Genomic DNA, 22308 nt, shown 5'->3' on the forward strand with positions numbered 1-22308 from the left:
ATTCACCACCGTGCCTCTGTTACTTTCTCAATCCTTAACTTTCCTGGTTTAAGGCAATAGATGGTTGGTCTGGCCGTTTACAGTGGTCCCTATGCCCTGTTGTCCTTATTACATCACTGCCAGCTCACACTGCCAGCAAGTTAAAGCACAAATTATATTCGACTGGAAGGATGCAGGAAGATGTCTAAGTAACGGCACATGCCATGAGCTGCCACAACTCCAGTGAGACCTTATCCATTATATCAACCCCTCAGCACTCTATATTTGCACAAAGATCAGCATGCCTTATAGAACCACTTACGTTGGCTAAAACACAGAATATCACAGAAAAACATTACCATAAACATTTGAAGATGCAATAATTAAGATTAAACACAAAACGGTTGTGTTTCATTAAGTTACCTCCTAACCAGTACCGAGTTATTGTTGAGCGCACATCTCTGTGACAAAGTATTCAGTCGCTTCACCTCACACTGTGTTTAAGGCTCAGTGTCAGTTCCTGCTCTGCAAAGTGCCTGGAGATCTTTGTTTCTATATTAAAGGTACGATAGAAATGCCAATGGTGGTCATCATTTTTGTCCAGTTTTTGCCTTTCCTCCGCTCTAAGGCTTTTCTTGTGATCTGTTTCCATAGATGCAGTCCCCACTCCTCATACCCTCCTCATGTATCTCTGACAGCCTTCTCCATCTCACAAACAGTGCTGACAATTTCCCATCAGCAAAGGCAACGATTGCAAAAGCACGGCTTACACCACATCGAGCGGATTGGCTATTTCGGCCAGTTCAAGCAGCTGTTCTCAACTCTGAAACATTCCAGCCCTTAAATGCTTTCCGACAGCTTCCTCTGCCTTTAAACACCTTCCCACTCAGCCCCTGTGACCTCTGAAATGCTGTTTATCAACATTTACCGGGTGAACCTGGCTGAGCTGAAACTGACCAGTGATGAAGCTGTCCAGTAGCTGCACTGTCCCGCTTGGAAACTGACCAGAGATGAAGCTGTCCAGTAGCTGCACTGTCCCGCTTGGAAACTGACCAGAGATGAAGCTGTCCAGTAGCTGCACTGTCCCTTTGGAAACTGACCAGCATGAAACTGACCAGAGATGAAGCTGTCCAGTATATGCACTGTCCCGCTTGGAAACTGACCAGAGATTAAACTGACCAGGAGGGCTGTTTATTTCAGCCAGAAGTCCCGAATCTCTTTAGCATATTACAGTGGTCTCAGGAGTGGGATGCACAGATGCATGGCTCATACAAGATTTAGCTTATGAGAGCCGACAAGCTCGGTTGACTGGGCCGGATGTCTTGAGGAAAGAAAGGGCATTCCAAATAAGTGAAGCCAGGTGTACAATGGCATCAGCATTTCACAGGGAACAGTTGATGCATTGGCTACCAGAGAAAGCAGAACATACCTGGGGGCTGGAGTTGGGGGGAGGTGACCATGTGAGGAGTGTGATGAGGATTACCGATGGCATTGTCAGTAAGCTCTCTGAGGAAGTCCAGAAACAAAGGGACAGGATGAGTTGGTGCAGGGGGCACACATGTACACATCATCCTGGACTTGGAAATATATCGCCGTTCCTTCACTGTCGCTGGGTGAAAATCCTGGAACTCCCTCCCTAACAGCACTGTAGGTGTACCTACGCCAACTACTGCAGCAGTTCAAGAAGGCAGCTCACCAGCACCTTTTCAGGGGCAATTAGGGATGGGCAATAAAGGCTGGCCCAGCCAGCGAAGCCCACATCCTGCGAATGAATTTACCAAAAAAACCCTCCCTTCTTTTCTCTTCCCATGCCCTCACGGCATATGAGACAGGAAAAGCACATGTTTCGGCTTGTTTCCATAGCTCGTTTCTCCTTGAACAGGTCACCAGCCTTTTGTGAGAGGTTACAGCTTGAAGGGCACCACTCCGAATCAATCCTGGCTGACCAGGAAACTCTCCCACTCTTACCACCTGCCACAGGCGGATTGGAAGGGTTTGCATGTTGATAATCAACCCATTTGGACACATTATGAACGCAGTTTCTGTGGCCATCAAGTCCTGGAATGAGACTTTAACTTGGAACATTCTGGCTCAGAGGCAGGGACACTAACCACTGCACCACAAGTTGAATAATTAAAAATAAAGGAATTGGTAGATGAGTAACATGACACAAGCGAAAGCAGTCAGGAGAGCACGGTCAGTCACACTGGGAGAAGGAAGTGAACGACGGGACACCTTGTACACAAAGAAGTGATGGAACAAATACCTGGGGGGCAAGCAGGAAATACCAGACAGTGTGAGGAGTTAAAAGATGCAAAGGGTGCTTTGGAGGGCAATAGTTCAGCAACAAGCAATCCTGTCCCCTGAAGCTGCCCATGCTTCATCTTTAGCTAAAATCAAACTGCTTCAGGCACAAGATGGCCAACAGAAGGCAAAACCAGAGAGCCAGGCCCCTGCTGGGACAGTGTGGGCAAGGTGGCTAAACTTCCCACCCTGCCTTTCCCACGCTAGGCTGGCAATATAGTTGGGAAAGTACTGGTTTGTGTAATCACACAGGCCAAAGCTGCAAGCCTGCCTAACCCAACTGGAGAGTATAAGGAGATAGTGAACATCCATGCACATTCATGGAGGACCAGCAGAAGCCACCATTACAACCACACATGGGACCCTTGGCATTGCTGAGGTTCTGCTGAAGGAGGAATTGGGAATGGCGATCGTGAACGCCAGCCGCCTCATAGCAAGGCAGAATATGTTTGAAGTCACACAATGTGAACTAGGAGGAAATTGCTTCAAACAGGTCCTCCTGGTCACATGGTCTCTGGGATGAAAATGAAAAATGGGTCTAGGCATTCTGACTGAGGGGGAGATAGAGCAAGTGGAGACTGACCTGAGGAGGGCATAAGGGGAAGGGAGCATTGACTTCCACCAAGTTCCAGCCAATACAAAGAAGCCTAAGTGTCTTTATGGATAGGCTGCATGACATCTTCTGGCACACTAGGGATGATAGAGGAGACCTTCGGCTTCAGAATCCTCTTTATGAATGAGTCTGACCATTAGTCTGGAGGGTCCTGGGCACCTATGTCATGGGAAAAACAGGCTGATCCATGCAGACTTTCTGGAATGGTATGGGAGCAGATTTTTGCCTGTATTCCCCAAATACCTATTAAAGGTAAGTTAGCGGCTGTCTGCTATCCAGCCGGGTATCAGAACCATCCAGAACCCCTCTGCAAAGAAAGGATGTTCCTATGCCCTGTATTCATTGTGACCGCCTGGGCCACTATGCCTGTGACTGTCACAACAGACACATTGTAGAGGCGGGTAGTAACAGTGAGCCTTATTTCTTTGCCTGGATAGACGGGCCCCAACCCTTCGCACATGAGAGGATGGAGGACACAACTGAGGTCATGCACAGCAGTAACGAGGCATTGTTTCTACAATGCATTGAACACCCAGTCAATGTCTCAAGATCCTCAGTGACTCCATGGCACCCAGGGAGAGGTGGCTCCCTCTCTCCAGTAAATGACAGTGGGGAGCAGCAAAAATTAATGTTAAATAACTCTGCTGCCATCATTCATAATCCTCACCCCACCTCCGCAAAAGGCATTTTGTTTCTTATGTATTGGCTTATGGGATGTGGGAACTAAATGGAATATCTCCAACTTTGCAGATGGCACAAAGCTGGGTGGGAGGGTGAGCTGTGAGGAGGATGCAGTGATGCTTCAGCATGATTTGGACAAGTTGAGTGAGTGGGCAAATGCACGGCAGATGCAGTATAATGTGGATAAATGTGAGGTTATCCACTTTGGTAGCAAAATCAGCAACAGGCAGATTATTATCTAAATGGCTATAAATTGAGAGAGGGGAATGTGCAACGAGACCTGGGTGTCCTTGTACACCAGTCGCTGAAGGTAAGCATGCAAGTGCAACAGGCGGTAAAGAAGGCAAATGGTATGTTGGTCTTCATAATTCTGCTGCCATCATTCACAATCCTCACCACACCTCCGCAAAGGGCATTTTGTTTCTTTTATATTGGTTTGTGGGCTGTGGGAACTAAATGGAATATCTCCAAATCTCAGAGGATTCGAGTACAGGAGCAGGGATATCTTGCTGCAATTATATAAGGCCTCGGTGAGACCACAGCTGGAATATTGTGTGCAGTTTTGGTCTCCTTATCTGAGGAAGGATGCTCTTGCAATAGAGGGAGCGCAGCAAAGGTTTACCCGACTGATTCCTGGGATGGTGGGACTGACGTATGAGGAGAGATTGAGTCAGTTAGGATTATATTCGCTGGAGTTCAGAAGAATGAGGGGGGATCTCATAGAAACCTATAAAATTCTAACAGGACTAGACAGGATAGATGCAGGAAGAATGTTCCCGATGATGGGGGAGCCCAGAACTAAGGGTCACAGTCTGAGGATACGGGGTGGACCATTTAGGACTGAGATGAGGAGAAATTTCTTCACCCAGAGAGTGGTGAGCCTGTGAAATTCGCTACCACAGAAAGTAGTTGATGCCAAAACATTGTATGTTTTCAAGAAAGAGTTAGGTATAGCTCTTGGGGTGAAAGGGATCAAAGGATAAGGGGAGAAAGCAGGAGCAGGCTATTGAGTTGGATGATCTGCCATGATCATAATGAATGGCGGAGCAGGCTCGAAGGGCCGAATGGCCTACTCCTGCTCCTAGTTTCTATATTTCTAAGTGGGCATTGCTGGCAAGGCCAGCATTTACTGCCATTGAGAAGATGGTGGTGAGCTGCCTTCTTCAATCGCTGCTGTTAGGAAGGGAGTTCCAGGATTTTGAACAAGTGATAATGAAGAAATGGTGGTACTTTTCCAAGTCAGGTTGGTGTGTGGCTTGGAGGGGAACTTGCAGGTGGTGGTGTTCCCATCTATCTGCTGCCCTTGTTCTTCTAGGAGGTACAGCTCGTGGGTTTGGAAGGTGCTGTTGAAGGAGCCCAGGTGAGTTGGAAGCTCAAAGTTTTATTTGGCTTTGACAATTCACAACCAAACAAGGATAATGTTTATCGCACATTCCCCTACAGCTAGACCTGGACAGAGTTCACGTCACACTCCTGGCCCCCAGGGAACACTGGGTGGTGATAAGCTCCAAATTTACCGGGCAGCAATTGATTCTGCCAACAATAATATCCAGTGAAACTCTACAAATGAATCCTACTTTGGTGTCTGGCACACACTCAATCTTCCTGATTTAAAAAAAACTCACTGCAAGGGTGTATATTGGCGTTGAGTGTTGGGAACCCCAGCCATTGATGGATGACAATAACACTCTGAGTGAGAGGAGAACTGAAAGGCTTTGAGTTACATTGCCATGGCAACATGCAAGAAAGACACGAGAGGCAGTCGGATCAGGAGACCTCACCCCGGGAGATATGAGTTATGCAGGGCTTGTGATAGATAACATATACCATGTATTAACTTATGTAGTCATCAATGCACCCACACCATCAACTCATGCCACCTTCATTATTGGCACTATCACTCTTCAATATGAAGCCACACTCTGAAAATGCATCCTGTGGCCTCACTCTTCCCCACATGGAGCATGTGCCGGCTCACCCATGACAGTGTTAGACAGGCAGTCAGAGGGCACCACAGGGTCAGGGAGCTGAGAGAGCTGGTGGTCAGATCAAGCTGGGTGTCCCCAGCATAGGCATGTTAGCTGATCCAGTGTGGGTGATGCCGTCAAGGAGTCAGCAAACAGATGATGAAAAAGAGAGAGACCTAAGGATAGGAATTTTTACTTAATGTAAGGGTGTAACATTGGGTCACCAGAATACTGAGGAATAAACTCCACTCTCAACTTTCAGCTTGAGCAGTGGCAGATCATAACTAAGCACAGACATTCTCCCTGTACAAGTCCCAGAGAGCCTCCAACTCTGTCCGACTGTGAATAACAGTTCATTCTGTTCCATTACTAGATAGGTTTAGAGAAGGTTCCTTCTTCCATCAATAGTTGAAAAGTCATTCCGACAGAAACACAAAAATCTGACTGGGAAATGTTGCTAACAGCAGATATTCCCCAGCTGGGCAGTGGCAAGGCCAAAGAATCATTGAATGGTTACAGTGCAGGAGGAGGTCATTTGCCCCATCATTTCCATGCCAGCTTTGACAAAGAGCAACATAATACCTCCAGGAATTGATCTCCTTGAGATTCCTAGCACATGGAATACCGATAATGTGACTCTCAATGTTCAGCTGCTCCAGCCTCCTGATTACTCCCTCATCAAACACTCCCAGGACAGGTACAGCACAGGTTAGATACAGAGTAAAGCTCCCTCTACACTGTGCCCATCAAACATTCCCAGGGCAGTTCCAGCACGGAGTTAGATACAGAGTAAAGCTCCCGCTACACTGTCCCCATCAAACATTCCCAGAGAACGTACAGCACGGAGTTAGATACAGAGTAAAGCTCCCTCTACAGTGTCCTCATCAAACACTCCCAGGGAAGGTACAGCACGGGCTTAGATACAGAGTAAAACTCCCTCTATGCTGTCCCCATCAAACACATAGAGAGCAGGTGTAGCACGGAATTAGGTACAGAGTAAAGCTCCCTCTACAGTGCCCCCATCAAACACTCCCAGGGAAGGTACAGCACAGGTTAGATACAGAGTAAAGCTCCGTCTACGCTGCCCCCATCAAACACACAGAGGGCAGGTGTAGCATGGAGTTAGGTACAGAGTAAAGTTCCCTCTACACTGTGCCATCAAACATTCCCAGGGCAGGTACAGCACTGGGTTAGATTCAATGTAAAGCTCCCTCTACACTATATTCATTAAATACTCCCAGGACTGGTACAGCATAGGGTTAGATACAGAGTAAATCTCCCTCTACAGTGTCCCCATCAAACACTCCTGGGGAAGGTACAGCACGGGCTTAGATAGAGACTAGAGCTCCCTCTACACTGTCCCATTAAACACTCTCAGGACAGGTTCAGCACGGGGTTAGATACAGAGTAAATCTCCCTCTACACAGTGCCCATCAAACACTCCCAGGACTGGTACAGCACAGGGTTAGATGCTGAGTAAAGTTCCCTCTACACTATACTCATCAAACACTCCCAGGACTGGTACAGCATAGGGTTAGATACAGAGTAAAGCTCCCTCTACACTGTCCCCATCAAACACACAGAGTGCAGGTGCAGCACGGAGTTAGGTACAGAGTAAAGTTCCCTCTACACTGTCCCATCAAACACTCCCAGGACAAGTACAGCACTGGGTTAGATACAGAGTAAAGCTCCCTCTACAGTGTCCCCATCAAACACTCCCAGGGAAGGTACAGCACAGGTTAGATACAGAGTAAAGCTCCCTCTATGCTGCCCCCATCAAATACACAGAGAGCAGGTGTAGCACGGAGTTAGGTACAGAGTAAAGTTCCCTCTAAATTGTCCCATCAAACATTCCCAGGGCAGGTACAGCACTGGGTTAGATTCAATGTAAAGCTCCCTCTACACTATACTCATTAAACACTCTCAGGACTGTACAGCATAGGGTTAGATACAGAGTAAATCTCCCTCTACAGTGTCCCCATCAAACACTCCTGGGGAAGGTACAGCACGGGCTTAGATAGAGACTAAAGCTCCCTCTACACTGTCCCATTAAACACTCTCAGGACAGGTTCAGCACGGGGTTAGATACAGAGTAAATCTCCCTCTACACTGTGCCCAACCAATACTCCCAGGACTGGTACAGCACAGGTTAGATAGAGTGTAAAGCTCCCTCTACGCTGTCCCATCAAACACTTCCAGCACAAGCACAACATGAGGTTAGATCCAGAGTAAAGCTCCCTCCAAACGGTGCCAATCAAACACTCCCAGGACAGGTACAGTATAGGCTTAGATACAGAGTAAAGCTCTCTCTACACTGACTCATCAAACACTCCCAAGGCAGGTACTGTAAGGGGTGGTGGTGTGTGTCAGCTTCACCTCTGACTTATGAGTGGTTTGAATCGCTCCCACTCCCTGGGTTCTAGACATTGGACTTATTTGGGGGTTGTGACAAAGTGCAGCAGACAACTGGTTTTGGTGGAAGAAAAGAACTGGGTTTATTGAAGTCACAAATGAACTTATAACATTAGGATTACACTGAGATTATATAGACTTACAAAGCACATTTAGTTAAGAATGGGGAACACACGGCATAACGAGGGAAAATCACGCTACTAATCCCCTTACCCTTGTCTCACCCCCAAAACCTAACTAAATTGAACTAGGAGAGGTCAGGGATCATGCTCACCAACCAGGGTTCCTTGACAGTTCGAAATCAGTTTTGCAGCTTTGGGGTACGCTCTTTGTGTCCTCTGGGGCCTGCTGTCCCCACATGGTCCTGGTCTGTGGAAACTGCGAAGGTTCTTCAGTTGGGTGGAGGGCGCGGTTGTGGGTGGTCGATCTTCATGGAGGGCTGCAGTTGCGGCCTTGTTGTCTTCAGTTGAGCCTGCCACCCTGTTCCCCTTGCTGTGATGTTGCCTGTGGGTCTGCAAACCTCCAGATCTCCTCCCTGCTTGGCTCAGCTCCCTGCTTAAACTCAGCTTCAACCGCTCCCAACTGCTCACTGCCCTGTGTCAGCTTTCAAAACTGTTCACCCTTCTGTGTCCTTCCCCAAAACTGCTCACTTCAGATCCCCTGGCACAGTTATAATGCTTTTTTTGAATTTCTTATCTCAATCCAAATCAAGGTTAGTTCTTTGTTTGCTTTTGGTGGGCTTCCCTAGGTGATTGTTGTCCCGTTGTTTTTAATGGGCTTGCATAATGTTTATCATTGTTTTCCTGCCCCAGTAACTAGTCTTGAACTGAAAGCCATTGTATGTGTGGAGTATTGATGGGTTTGCATAATTGCATTGATTGTGGTCTTCCTGCCCCCATAGTTAGTAACAATTATTAATGCAAGATTTTGATGGGCTTTAGCTTTGTGTTGGTTGTTCTAAAGGGAAGAATGCGTATCCTGTCTCCTCCCATTGTCTGGTTTCAGGTAAAAGTCCAAAAGTCATATCCTTGTTGATGATATGAAAAATGTGGGAATTTTGAGAACCCTTCAGGACAGCACTGGGTTAGATACAGAGTAAAGCTCCCTCCAAACTGTGCCCATCAAACACTCCCAGGACAGGTACAGCCCGGGGTTAGTTACAGAGTAAAGCTTTCTCGACACAGTCCTCATCAAATATCTGAAGAAGGAGCATAGGATTTGCTCTGGAGGTTCTCAAACTGAGAGTCTGGAACTTCCAGAGAATATGGCAAGAGAATGGAAGAAAATAAATCTTTCAGAACTGAAAATGGATGTTGTCGGCCAGCAGTGAGGAACTGAATGGTACCTGCCAGTCTTGACTGGTCCATGTCAGTCTCTGCTGATCACTGTCAATCTCTGTTATTCTTGGCTCATCTCAGACTGTCGCTATTGGTCTCTGCTGGTCACTGCTGATCTCTGCCAGTCTCTGCTGCTCTCCATGAGTCTCTGATCAGCTCTGCCAGTATCTGCTAGTCTGCCTGTCACATTGCTTGGCCTCTAGCTCCAGAAACCAAACTCAATGATGATGTCAAGAAGAGTGAGGGAGAGGGCTGCTGCTCCAATCACAATCCTGACCTTCACGCCTCCTTGTGTCACTTTCTCTGCTGACACATAACAGTTTTATTAAAATGATATTGATAAGTAATAATTTACTAATGATGCTGTCTTTCATTAAACTGCAAATTAGTACCGCACAAACTCAGTTTCTAACCCGTACATGTCTGATATTTGAGAAAGAATGTTTTTAATTTATTTATCTCATTCAGTAAACACAGGAAAATTTGGACTGATACAAAGCTATGGGGAGAGAGTGGGGCAGTTATTTACATACATCCAAACATTTAGGAGGTCCAACACCCCACTTGGTGGACATACATATTTATTAAAAGAAAACAACACATAAAAGTCTTTCTTAAAAATAACTGAACACAAAAAAAACCAATAATCTTTACTCAGGAACAGAAAAAATATATATGAAATGTTCAAACAGGTATATCTCTCTCCACCTTTGCATAATGCTTCTTCCAGGTCCTTTCGTTTTGGAATTCTAGGATTTTGCCTTTTCTCTTGCACTGAGAGCACAGCAGGTACAACACTATTCCCATCTGGCAAACCATGAGGATGTGGGAAGCCATTCTGACCCATGAAGGGACCTCTGTTTTCGAAAATGTCTCCCCAGGGTGGGACTGTGATACCTTGAATCTGTCCCTCTATCTCGTGTGTTTTCTGTTCCAATGTATAGAAATACTTTTGTGATAACTCTATAGCTTTTAGTAGTTTAATAAGATGTTCTGGTAGAGGGGGAATTTCGTAACCGAAATGTGTGACAGAGCTCTACAGGTTGGTAATGTTTTCCCTAACATTGAGGTGAACAGTGGAGGGTACAGGAATGGGGACAATCCGTTCCTGGGTCACTTTAACTTCTGCCTCGGGTTTAAAACAAAAACTGCTGTCAATTACCGGACACCGGATGTGCTGTCCAAGCTGGTAGTGGAGCACACTTGGGGTGACGCAATATGTCCCACCCCCTATATATGCTACCTGTGGGGGAACATGGCCTTGTGCCATTACCTCTATGGTACAGTTTATAGGCCGTGCACCAGCAGTTTTAAACCCGCACTGTGGTCTGGAATAGGCGTTCAAGTGCTGGGGACACAGTACTACGTGTGTGCCCCGGCTCCGGCACCCATAGAGGTCTGTACCTGTCATCATGTGCTCCTATTTTATGACGTAAGGTGGGACCGCTGTGAAACGGACGTGTGCACCCCCTTGAATGACTCCAATGTTCTCCACCCTACATACCGGTACACGTCGGGCTGTCCCACCCATGACCGGCATCCTCACTACTATTCCCATGATGGTGTGGTTTGAGCACCCACAATCTACTGGGTCAGGGTAGGCTTCAGAGGCTAGGTGGAATTGACATGGTCTTAGTGAATTCTCAAATGGGTGGAGGGCTGCGAGGTGCTTGTTGCTGATCCAGGAGGGGACTAAACCTTGCTTTAAATCCTCCAGGTTGCTGCGGCCCTCGCCCAGTAACAATGCCCCGTACACACCTCATTCTGTGCAGCCTGTCTGATGCATTCCTATCCTCTCGAATGAGTGCATTCACTGTAAGAGTGTATTGGCGTGCCTTTCCAACTCAGCAATAATCTCCTTTAAATGGATCATCATGGCCTGGTCCTCGTGTAGCTCTGAGCCTATCACTGTCTTCCCCTCTGTTAAGATTTTTCGTAATTGTGTTTTTAAACCGTTTATTTGTGTTTGCAATTCTATGTCATCCAGACTGTTTATCACAGAGGATCCTGTGTTAGATGCTGTGAAAACATCATTCCAGGTTCCCCTTCTTTGTCTCCCCACATTGCTAAAGTACTCAGTATGGGGAGTGTACAGTTCTGTTTTGTCTACATTGGCAAAATCGAACTCGTAGAATTTCCTGAACATTTCTCTTAACAGGGCCTGGTATAGCTGTTCTGTCCCCTTGGGGCACCACTCAGGTAAGTGTACCTCTGTGAGGTTTAGAATCAGGGAAGCTACCGCGTAGTGTACCCCCTGGTATAGCACCTTTTCGGTCAGCACTAGTACCAGCCCATTCCATGGTCCCTTGATGGTGGCAGGGCACTTCTCCATATGTGTCCTTACTGTCGGGGCCGTGGGCAGGGGCTTTTGGGCGCGTGCCACGAGTTCAGTGGCCTTAACTGAGGCTGGAGAGGATGGGGTTATGCAAGTGTGTAGGTGGGATCCCATTCTACCCCCTTCCCCTTGTCCAGCCATGCTGCGGAAAAGATAATGGATACGCCCGTCGGGCAGGTCTTCTGCGATCCCCACATGCAGACATAGATTCCCTGTTCCGATTTCCACCACTTGTCCCAGCACACGCTCACCCCACCATGGTTCCCGGTAATGGTCCGCTGGGTGTCGTTCCCCAAGTCGCTCCCAGTCAGCTGTACCGTCCCCCATGTCTCTGCTCAGCTTCCTGAGCCACCACCACCTTCCCAGGGGAATCTGTCCTCTGTAGGTCAGGCACATGCGTTTCCCCTCAGTGACCCCGACCCGTGTGGCCACAGCCTGTATGCTGGGGCAGGGGAGGGAGGCCTCCCCTTGGGTGAACCCGGTCTGACTGGAGTATCGGGTGGAGTTAGATCCCAGCCACCCGGCCATCCTCCCACATGGGAATAGGTAGTGATCTCCTCCACGTTACCTTCGCTGCCCCTCGCAGTCACAACCAGTGCTCTCTCCCCTGAGCACCCAAAATTGTGGGAGTCCTCCATGTCACCTCGCCTCCCAGTGGCCATTCCTATCAGGGCGAGTAGGAGTATGCCCCCCATCTTATCAAAATCCTTTCTGTAGGGAGGCATAAGAGCATTTCACCAGGTCCCGAACAGATTCGCTGGATTGGGTGAAACATAGTTGAGTCTTGTGACCTCGACTCAATACAAATTACTCAACAAAAAATACTCAATACAATACTCTTAAACAATAATACTTAAACTACCAACCACCTTATTTAAAATTTAACTAAAACACCCAAACTTAACAATCTCAAAATTAAATAACAGAAGCTGTGTACATCCACCGCCCCTCCCCGGGCGGCCAGGTTAATCCCTGTTTGGGCTACAGCACACTACTCCCTTCGGTGTGGCCGCCCTGTCCTGTACCTTTGGTCCCTCACAGCCTGCGGCTACTGGCTGGGGACCTCTGTCCTCAGATCGATCCCTGACTTGAAGGGCTGCCCTTTTAAACTGGGGAGGTGGTGACCCCGGTTTCTTTGGCCGTGGCGTTCGTGGGGACCTTCTAGGGACTCTGGCTGGTGGGGGTTTTCTGGCTGGTGTGTCTTCAACCCGAGCCACTGTCCCCTCTTGTGTGGTCTGTGGAATCTCCACTGCGGCTGGCTGGGGATTTCTATCCTCAGGCTGTACTTCTTCTAAACCTGTGTCAGGGGCAGGTAACTCTCTGCCCTCAGGTCTCCCTCCTCTGAGTCCCAGATGAGCGGGGGAGTGTACCAAACGGTGGGTGGGATGGCCCTTCCCTTAAAACAAGCCACAGCACCTGCTCGTGCAGTCTGTGAGTTTGCTCCTGCTGCAGGCTGAGGATTTTTATCCTCAGACCTTGCCCCAGCTGGCTGTTCCCTTCTCTCGGATTTAAACAACTTACATTGGTTCCCATTCCTACCCGTGACTGCTGTTATAGGACGGGACCCATATGGGTCCCAGAAAATGCATGCGCAGGCACCCTCCTTAGCTAGCACCTCGGCCTGCCGGTGGCCCTCACTCCGGGGTTCTGCGGAGGAATGGGCTTTCACATTATGGATGAAAACCTCTCCTCCCTCCCCCACTGCTTCTGGCTCTAGTCAGGGTGGTGGGTTAGGTGGGGCTGATGTGGTCAGCGCTCCGGTGGTGGCTGCTGCCTTCCCTGGGCCAGTCAGTAGGGTTCTCATGGTGTCCAAAAATGACTCGACAGTGGCGCGAGGGATTCCTGTCTCTGCCCTTTGGGCTGGGGTTGAGGAATTCTTTCCCTTGTTATCTTTCCAAGGATTCTTACACTTCTCCCTCCAGTGTCCATTCTTCCCACACCCATAACAGTTGAGCTTTGTGCTGGAAGGGTTAGTCCTTTCCTGATGCCATTCCTTCCTACCCTGGCCGGGTTTTATTTCATGCACTTTCCCTTTAGGTGGGTGTAAATCGGTTCCTCTACCATTACGGTAAGCTATGGTCAATTGTCTGATCATTGTGAGTTCGGTAGTCAGGGGGTTCTTTGGGTCAAACCACATTTCTGCTGCGGCCCTGACCTGTGCCAAGCTGTTTGCCACCAGGCAACAGAGCCAGTGGGCCCGCTGATCCTGGTCCAGGTTAGCCCGGTTAGGCGTCCCACTGCATGCGATCCTATACATCGGCCACAACCTGTCTGCAAAAGCCTGCGGGGGTTCTCCTACGAGCTGCACTGTTTTTTCCACCCGGGATAAAGGACTTCCCTCATTCATCCCCGTGGCCTCATGAGCTCCCCGTAATCACACTGTCCCATCTAACATTGGTCAGAGAGGGACTGGAAGAGCTTACTCTCCAGGGAGAATAGCAGCATTTTGGCCTGTTCAACATCATTACACTCATTGATGCTTGCTGCTTGTTCCACTTCCCTGAAGTGGACCAAGGGATCCCCATTTGCCGCAAGTTTAGTTAAATGGCTTACTGTGGCCCTAAGCTGTTGGGTGCCGTGGGGAACTACGAACTGGGTTTGGAGGGGTCTCTCATCCCCGTTATCAGCGGGCGGGCTGAACCTTTGCTGCCGGGCCCGGCACATCAGCCCCAGTCCCAGCCTCTCTCGCTGGGGGTTTCCTCCTCAACTTCTGCCCCTAATTCCACCTCCCCCCCACCAGATTTCGCTAAAGCTTGGTGCTATGAGTGGTGGTCATGGGCCCTCCTGCTCCTCAAACGGGTAGTCCCTTGGCACTACCTGGGGTGTCTGAAACATCCTCCTCAGGTTCCCTGTGAAGTTGACCTGAGCTGCACTAGGGCTTATGAGGCACACCATGCCTTTTGCCGTCCTTAGAGCAAGGTTCAGACTCTCTGTCTGCTTCTGGCAGGGGCCATGGTCTGCATTCTCAAACCCCTGTGCACTAACTATCTTATAGGCTGCCTGTAAGCCTTTTACTTTCTCCTCCTGCTCTCTTACTTGTCTTGCTAGATGGGCGTTCTTTTCCTGCAACCTCAGCTCATTGTTCTTGGCCTCGGTGACCTGACACTGTAAATATTCTTGCTGGGTCTTAAGCTCCCCCACTAACTGCACCCTTTCCTGGTTCAGAGCCTGCAATGCTAACAGCAACTTCTCCCCTGCTAGGGCCTTTATTTGGACTTCCAGGGCTGACTCCCGAATCTCAGCTGCCTGGGCTTCAACGGGCCAGTCCGAAAGCTGCATCTGTTTCTTGAAGCACATCAGCCAGGCGGCCTTTTCTATGGATTTTTTATGATCCATCCCTTCTGTCCATTCAGCTGCACCATCTACCGGGCGCCCAGCCTTTAGCACATTAGTGACCCATTTTTTTTTCCATATTCACCTTACTGAACACATAAGTTGAAATCCTCTCTTCTATTACAGTTCCCTCTTCCAAATCAGTGTCCACTGCATCTCATCCCTTTTGCCAAGGTCCTGCCGCGGTCACCATTATGTAGGGGGTGGCGGTGTGTGTCAGCTTCACCTCTGACTTCTGAGCGGTTCGAGTCACTCCCACTCCCTGGGTTCTAGACCTTGGACTTATTTGGGGGTTGTGACAAAGTGCAGCAGACAACTGGTTTTGGTGCAAGAAAAGAACTGGGTTTATTGAAGTCACAAATGAACTTATAACATTAGGATTACACTGAGATTATACAGACTTGCAAAGTACACTTGGTTAAGAATGGGGAACACACGGCATAACGAGGGAAAATCACGCTACTAATCCCCTTACCCTTGTCTCACCCCCAAAACCTAACTAAATTGAACTAGGAGAGGTCAGGGATCATGCTCACCAACCAGGGTTCCTTGACAGTTCGAAATCAGTTTTGCAGCTTTGGGGTACGCTCTTTGTGTCCTCTGGGGCCTGCTGTCCCCACATGGTCCTGGTCTGTGGAAACTGCGAAGGTTCTTCAGTTGGGTGGAGGGCGCAGTTGTGGGTGGTCGATCTTCGTGGAGGGCTGCAGTTGCGGCCTTGTTGTCTTCAGTTGAGCCTGCCACCCTGTTCCCCTTGCTGTTATGTTGCCTGTGGGCCTGCAAACATCCAGATCTCCTCCCTGCTTGGCTCAGCTCCCTGCTTAAACTCAGCTTCAACCGCTCCCAACTGCTCACTGCCCTGTGTCAGCTTTCAAAACTGTTCACCCTTCTGTGTCCTTCCCCAAAACTGCTCACTTCAGATCCCCTGGCACAGTTATAATGCTTTTTTTGAATTTCTTATCTCAATCCAAATCAAGGTTAGTTCTTTGTTTGCTTTTGGTGGGCTTCCCTAGGTGATTGTTGTCCCGTTGTTTTTAATGGGCTTGCATAATGTTTATCATTGTTTTCCTGCCCCAGTAACTAGTCTTGAACTGAAAGCCATTGTATGTGTGGAGTATTGATGAGTTCGCATAATTGCATTGATTGTGGTCTTCCTGCCCCCATAGTTAGTAACAATTATTAATGCAAGATTTTGATGGGCTTTAGCTTTGTGTTGGTTGTTCTAAAGGGAAGAATGCGTATCCTGTCTCCTCTCGTTGTCTGGTTTCAGGCAAAAGTCCAAAAGTCTTATCCTTGTTGATGATATGAAAACTGTGGGAATTTTGAGAACCCTTCAGGACAGCACTGGGTTAGATACAGAGTAAAGCTCCATCCAAACTGTGCCCATCAAACACTCTCAGGATAGGTACAGCATGGGGTTGATACAGAGGAAAGATCCCTCTACACTGACCCATCAAACACTCCCAGGACAGGTACAGCCTGGGGTTAGATACAGAGTAAAGCTTCCTCTGCACTGTCCCCATCAAATATCTGAAGAAGAAGCATAGGATTTGCTCTGGAGGTTCTCAAACTGAGAGTCTGGAACTTCCAGAGAATATGGCAAGAGAATGGAAGAAAATAAATCTTTCAGAACTGAAAATGGATGTTGTCGGCCAGCAGTGAGGAACTGGATGGTCCCTGCCAGTCTTGACTGATCCATGTCAGTCTCTGCTGATCATTGTTGATCTTCGTTATTCTTGGCTCATCTCAGACTGTCGCTATTGGTCTCTGCTGGTCACTGCTGATCTCTGCCAGTCTCTGCTGCTCTCCATGAGTCTCTGATCAGCTCTGCCAGTATCTGCCAATTGCTGCCTGTCACATCGCTTCGCCTTTGCCTCCAGAAACCAAACCCAATGATGATGCTAAGAAGAGTGAGTGAGAGGGCTGCTGCTGCAATCACAATTCTGACCTTCACGCCTCCTTGTGTCACTCTCTCTGCTGACACATAACAGTTTCATGGTATTGATAAGTAATAATTTACTAATGATTCTGTCCTTCAATAAACTGCAAATTAGTACCGCACAAACTCTGTTTCTAGCCCGTACATGTCTGATATTTGAGAAAGGATGTTTTCAATTTATTTATCTCATTCAGTAAACACCGGAAAATTTGGACTGATACAAAGCTATGGGGAGAGAGTGGGGCAGTGGGTTTAGTTTGGGATTGATACAGGATTGTGGGGAGAGAGTGGGGCAGGGGATTAGTTTGGGACTGATACAGGAATGTGGGGACAGAGTGGGGCAGTGGGATTAGTTTGGGACTGATACAGGATTGTGGGGACAGAGTGGGGCAGTGGGATTAGTTTGGGATTGATACAGGATTGTGGGGACAGTGGGGCAGTGGGATTAGTTTGGGATTGATACAGGATTGTGGGGACTCAGTGGGGCAGTGGGATTAGTTTGGGACTGATAGAGGATTGTGGGGACAGAGTGGGGCAGTGGGATTAGTTTGGGACTGATACAGGATTGTGGGGACTCAGTGGGGCAGTGGGATTAGTTTGGGATTGATACAGGATTGTGGGGTCAGAGTAGGGCAATGGGATTAGTTTGGGACTGATAAAGCGCTGTAGGGACAGAATGGGGCTCGTTTCGAGTATTCTAGCAAACAGCTAGAATGGACCATGTGGCCTCTTTTTGTTGGGTAAATGTCTCTGTGCCAGCATCCGAACATGTCTGGCTGTGCATGCTTTATTTACGAACTTGTATTCTCGGTCAAACCATCCCCCTCAGCATAGCCCAGTGAGCAGTGGGGACTGGGTCATTGAATATATTCAACACAGGGTCAGACAGATTGATATTTCATTAGGCAATCAAGGGGTATGTTGGTGGGGGCCTGGGGGCGTGGTGCCTGGCTGGCAGGAAAGTGAAATTAAGACCATAATCAGATCAGCCAGTGTCTTATTAGATGGTTGAGCAGACTCAAGGGGCCGAATGGCCTACTCCTGCTCATGTTTCTTAGGAGCTTACTTGAGGGAGTGCTGCACCATCGGAGGGTCAGTACTGAGGGAGTGCTGTACCATCGGAGGGTCAGTACTGAGGGGGTGCTGCACTGTCAGAGGGTCATTATTGAGGGAGTGCTGTACTGTCAGAGGGCCAGTACTGAGGGAGTGCTGTACTGTCAGAGGGCCAGTACTGAGGGAGTGCTGCACTATTGGAGATGTCAACTTCTGAATGTGACATTAACCCAAGGCCCTCTCTGTCCCCATCAAGTGAACGTGAGAGATCCCATGTCAGTATTTTGAAGCAAAACAGCGGAATTCTCCCTGGTCCAATAGTCTATATCCTAATGACTATTATTTGTATGTCCACTTTGAAAATAATTGTCAGGCCATCAACTAACTTCCCCATTCAAAAACTTTGCAAACAAATCTTTGGCACAACTTCTCACAGTGACCCTCTCCTGCAGGGATCGCCCTTACCCTGAATCACTGACACACCCAGGGCAAAGAAAATGCTCCCGGCCCAGGGGACTCTCGACACTACCTTGTGACACTGCGGGGCTCCCCCTAATACTGTCCACAAATATAAGCTCTTTAAATTGCTCACCAGAGGAGAGTGAGGACACACAGCAAGCATTCAGTAAAGTAACAAGCAGCATGTTGTAAAGACACACAGGACACTGATTAACCAGGAGAGAAGCTGCTGTAACAGTAATGTAATCTCTTGTGCTTTTGAACACCAAGCTGGAGTGGAGCTCCTTATTGGTCGTCGTGCAGCAGATCTGATAACCAGATCCAGTGAGGCTGAAAGGATTGTTCTGGTCACTGGCTACCTGGGGGTGGAGTCTGCAGTCTGCCTTTTATAACAGAGGCTCACGCGGAGGCCCAGTCCCTTACTGACACTCAACTATTGCACCTACTTACATCGCCAATATTTCAATGGTTTGTTTTGGTTTCCTGCTTTATTTTCCCATTCTCTTCTCTGTGCACTGACAATGGCAATGTCTCCACAAAGAGAAAAATATTTGCGTATATACAAATGCATTCAAAACTGCACGACCAATATCCAATTAAGTATTTTTTGAAGTCTGGTCGCTTGCAGGAAACACTGCAGCCATTTTGTGCACAGTAAGCTCCCACAGGCATCTCACACTCTCTCGAACCAGGAACCAAGCTAGTGGGCTTTTGCTCTGCTGTCTTCAGTTTAAATATCCTTCCTTATACAGGGAGGCCAGAACTGCACACAGCACCACAAGCGTGATCTTACCAAAGTCCTGTTCAATTGCAGCAAGGCTTGTTTATTATTCTTGGAGGTCAGTGCTCCCCAAACCTTTCCCCAGTATGACCCCATTTTAATGCCACAGGCTTTGCGTGGCCCCAGAGTGAAAACCTGGGGGTGTGAGAGTTGTTGAGCGGGGTTGGGGTCTGCTGGCCTTCAGCTAACTGTGGTGGGGGAGTAAGGTTGAGCATGGTCGGAAGAGCTTAAACTGCAGAGTTTTCTTTCTAATAAAATTGGCCCTTGCACAGCCTTCCTTTGCAGCAGGAATCAGGCCTCAAAGATCCATCCGCCGATAAAAAAAGCCACACAGATTTTAAGGGCTTCGCAGCGGTTAGCACTCAGTCCGCGCTCCATGGCAGCCATTGCTGCCTCGGCACTCACAACCCCAAAATCTCACCCTGCAACTCCGCTGGGGGGTCGTGATCCACAGTTTGGGAAGCCCTGTTGTACTCCAGTCCCCTAGCAATAAAGGCCAACATGCCATTTTCCTTCCTAATTGCTTACTGTACCTGCCTGCTAACTTTCCGTGTCCCTTAAACAAGGGCAGCCAAGTCCCTCTGATGACCAACTTCACAAGGTGCGCGCCTTTTAAAAAAGTAGTCTGCTTTTCTATTATTACTACCAAAGTGAATAACCTCACACTTCCCCAGATTATATTCCAGCTGCCACTTTGTTGCCCACTTGCTTAACCTGCCCATATCTCTTTGCAGTATCTTTGTGTCCTCCTCGCAGCTTACGTTCCCAGCTAGTTTTGTATCATCAGCAAATTTAGCTAGATTAATCTCTTTGTCTTTTTGTCTACATTATTAATGAAGATTGTAAATAGCCAAGGCCTGAGTACTTGTGGGCCTTCCACTTGTCACAGCCTGCCAACTTGAAAATGCCTTGTTTATCCCCTCTCCTCACTCCCTGTCTGTTACACAATCCTCCACCCATGCTAACATATCGCCCCCAACTCCATGAGCCCTTACCTTGCTTATTAACATTTCAGTGGCACCTTATTGAATGCCTTTTGGAAATCCAAGTATACTACATCTACTGGTTCCCCTTTATCTACCCTATTAGTTACATACGCAAAAAACTCTAATAAATCTCTCATAACTAAGAATGTTTGGGTTGCTATCAAAAAGTGATCAACACATACTCAGATTTAATCAAGTGTGTTTGTGTGTGTGTGTGTGTGTGTGTGTGTGTGTGTGTGTGTCTCAGTGTCACTGGGTCCCATAATGTAATGCAGGCTGCCCTTGCAGACCATTTTCCCTTCCCCCCAAAGTGTCTGTGTTGTTGATCCCATAGAATAATCCAGGGGTCCCCTTCCAGTTTGAACTTCCCTTCCTGGGCACTGTGTATCTCTTGATTACTGGTCCGGTTATGTAACCCAGGGGTCCCCTTGCAGCCTCTTCCTTTGTCCTGTACGTTTCAATGCTGCTGGTCCCATTGGATAACCCAAGGATTCCCTCGCAGTCTGCCTTCCCTTCCACCACTCTGATATGTGCCTCAGGATCCCAGGGCACATCCTGCATTGCCCAATGACTACATACAAAGAACTAAAGTTAAACTGAAGCTTCTCCACAGTTTTGACAGATGCAAAATTAGAATTGGGACTGAAAAATTCCTTTTTCTCTGTTCTGATGGCCTGGGCTTTCCATTGGAGGGCTTCAACTAATTTAGCGGGGGGTGGGGGTGGGGGGAGGTGGAGGAGTGGGTGGGTAGGGGGAGGAGGGGAGTGGCAGCAGGATGAAGCATTGGGGAGGAGAATCAAGATTCACAGAGGACAGAGAGAGACAAACAGCACGAGAGTAAGGAACAGATTCGAAATAGGAGGGATTAGACATGGTTGGTGGGGTTGGAAGGAACAGGGTGAGGAAGTCCATGGGTTTGGAGGACATGTGTGTAAATGTACTCAGCATTGCAAATAGGGTTGGTGAGCTGGAGGGGTACACAGCACCATCCGGGATTGTGATCTAATGACAATAACAGAGACCTGGCTCAAACAGGTCCATCATTCAAACATGTTGCAGCACATTCACTGACACAGTTCCCCCACTCCCGCAGGACAAGGTGACACACACGAGGTGGCAGCAACAGCTAGACAGCAGGGCCAGGACAGGCAAGCATGGCTACCTGTGTTCATATGCAGGAAGGTGCGGGTCCTGAGGAGATGAGGGTGAAGCGAGGGGTCATTGAGGTCACAGTTCAGTCAGTGAGACATCAGAGGTCGGCGCGCTGAGAGTGAATGATCAGGGCTCAGGGCTGGAAAGTGGTTCAGCCAAGGACAGGGAGGCTGTGAAATGGATGCAAGTATTGAGGGAAAACCAAGAGAGAGTGGGGAACATGAATAGATGCCAGTTGGAAAAGCGGATATAAAGTTAAGGAAGCTGGTGACACTCGAGGTATCACATTAACAGCCTCTGAAATTGCCCGAGACATTACATTAGCTCACAGGCTTAGGATGGTGTCCAATGAAGCAGCTGGATGCAAGAAAAAAGTTTGTAGTTACATAGCACCTTTCACCACTCTGTGGCTGAATTTAGGAGGAATTCCAGCTCCCCCTCTTCCCAGCTGTAATCCGCTGGAGACTAGCACCATCCCAGGAATTTTGTGCATCAGAGTCTGCTTCAAAGATGAAAGTGCCGCTGACTGAGGCAAGTTACCCTTGGGCCTGAGATTGCCAGGGTGGTGCCAGTTTGGGCCACTTGGGTTCAGGACTCCAAACCGCAAGGAGAGCCTCTCTTCCCGGAAATAAAGGCATCTAGGGAAAATACAACTGCGTTTGAGCTGTTAGTTACTCTCTCCCATAGCTGAATTTCATCAAAATCTATACTGAATCATTTACTCAATGTTCCTGCAAAGGGTCAGGAGTTCACATTGGGATCTATTTGACCCCGATATTTGTAGGGAGGCAGGGAGGGAGTGGGAGAGGGTCCTTATGTACGGATGGGGTTAGAGAAAACTCAGTAATAATACCTACTAGGTTTGTTGGGGGGGTGGGGGGGGGGGCCATGGTGGGGGGGTTAGTGGTGGTGGGGTGGGGTTGGTCTGGCGGTGCTGGGTGTGGTGGTCTAATGATCTCAACAGCACTGAGATGCTGTGA

The sequence above is a fragment of the Carcharodon carcharias genome, chromosome 19 (genome assembly GCF_017639515.1).
Source record: "Carcharodon carcharias isolate sCarCar2 chromosome 19, sCarCar2.pri, whole genome shotgun sequence".
NCBI classification, from domain to species: Eukaryota; Metazoa; Chordata; class Chondrichthyes; order Lamniformes; family Lamnidae; genus Carcharodon; species Carcharodon carcharias.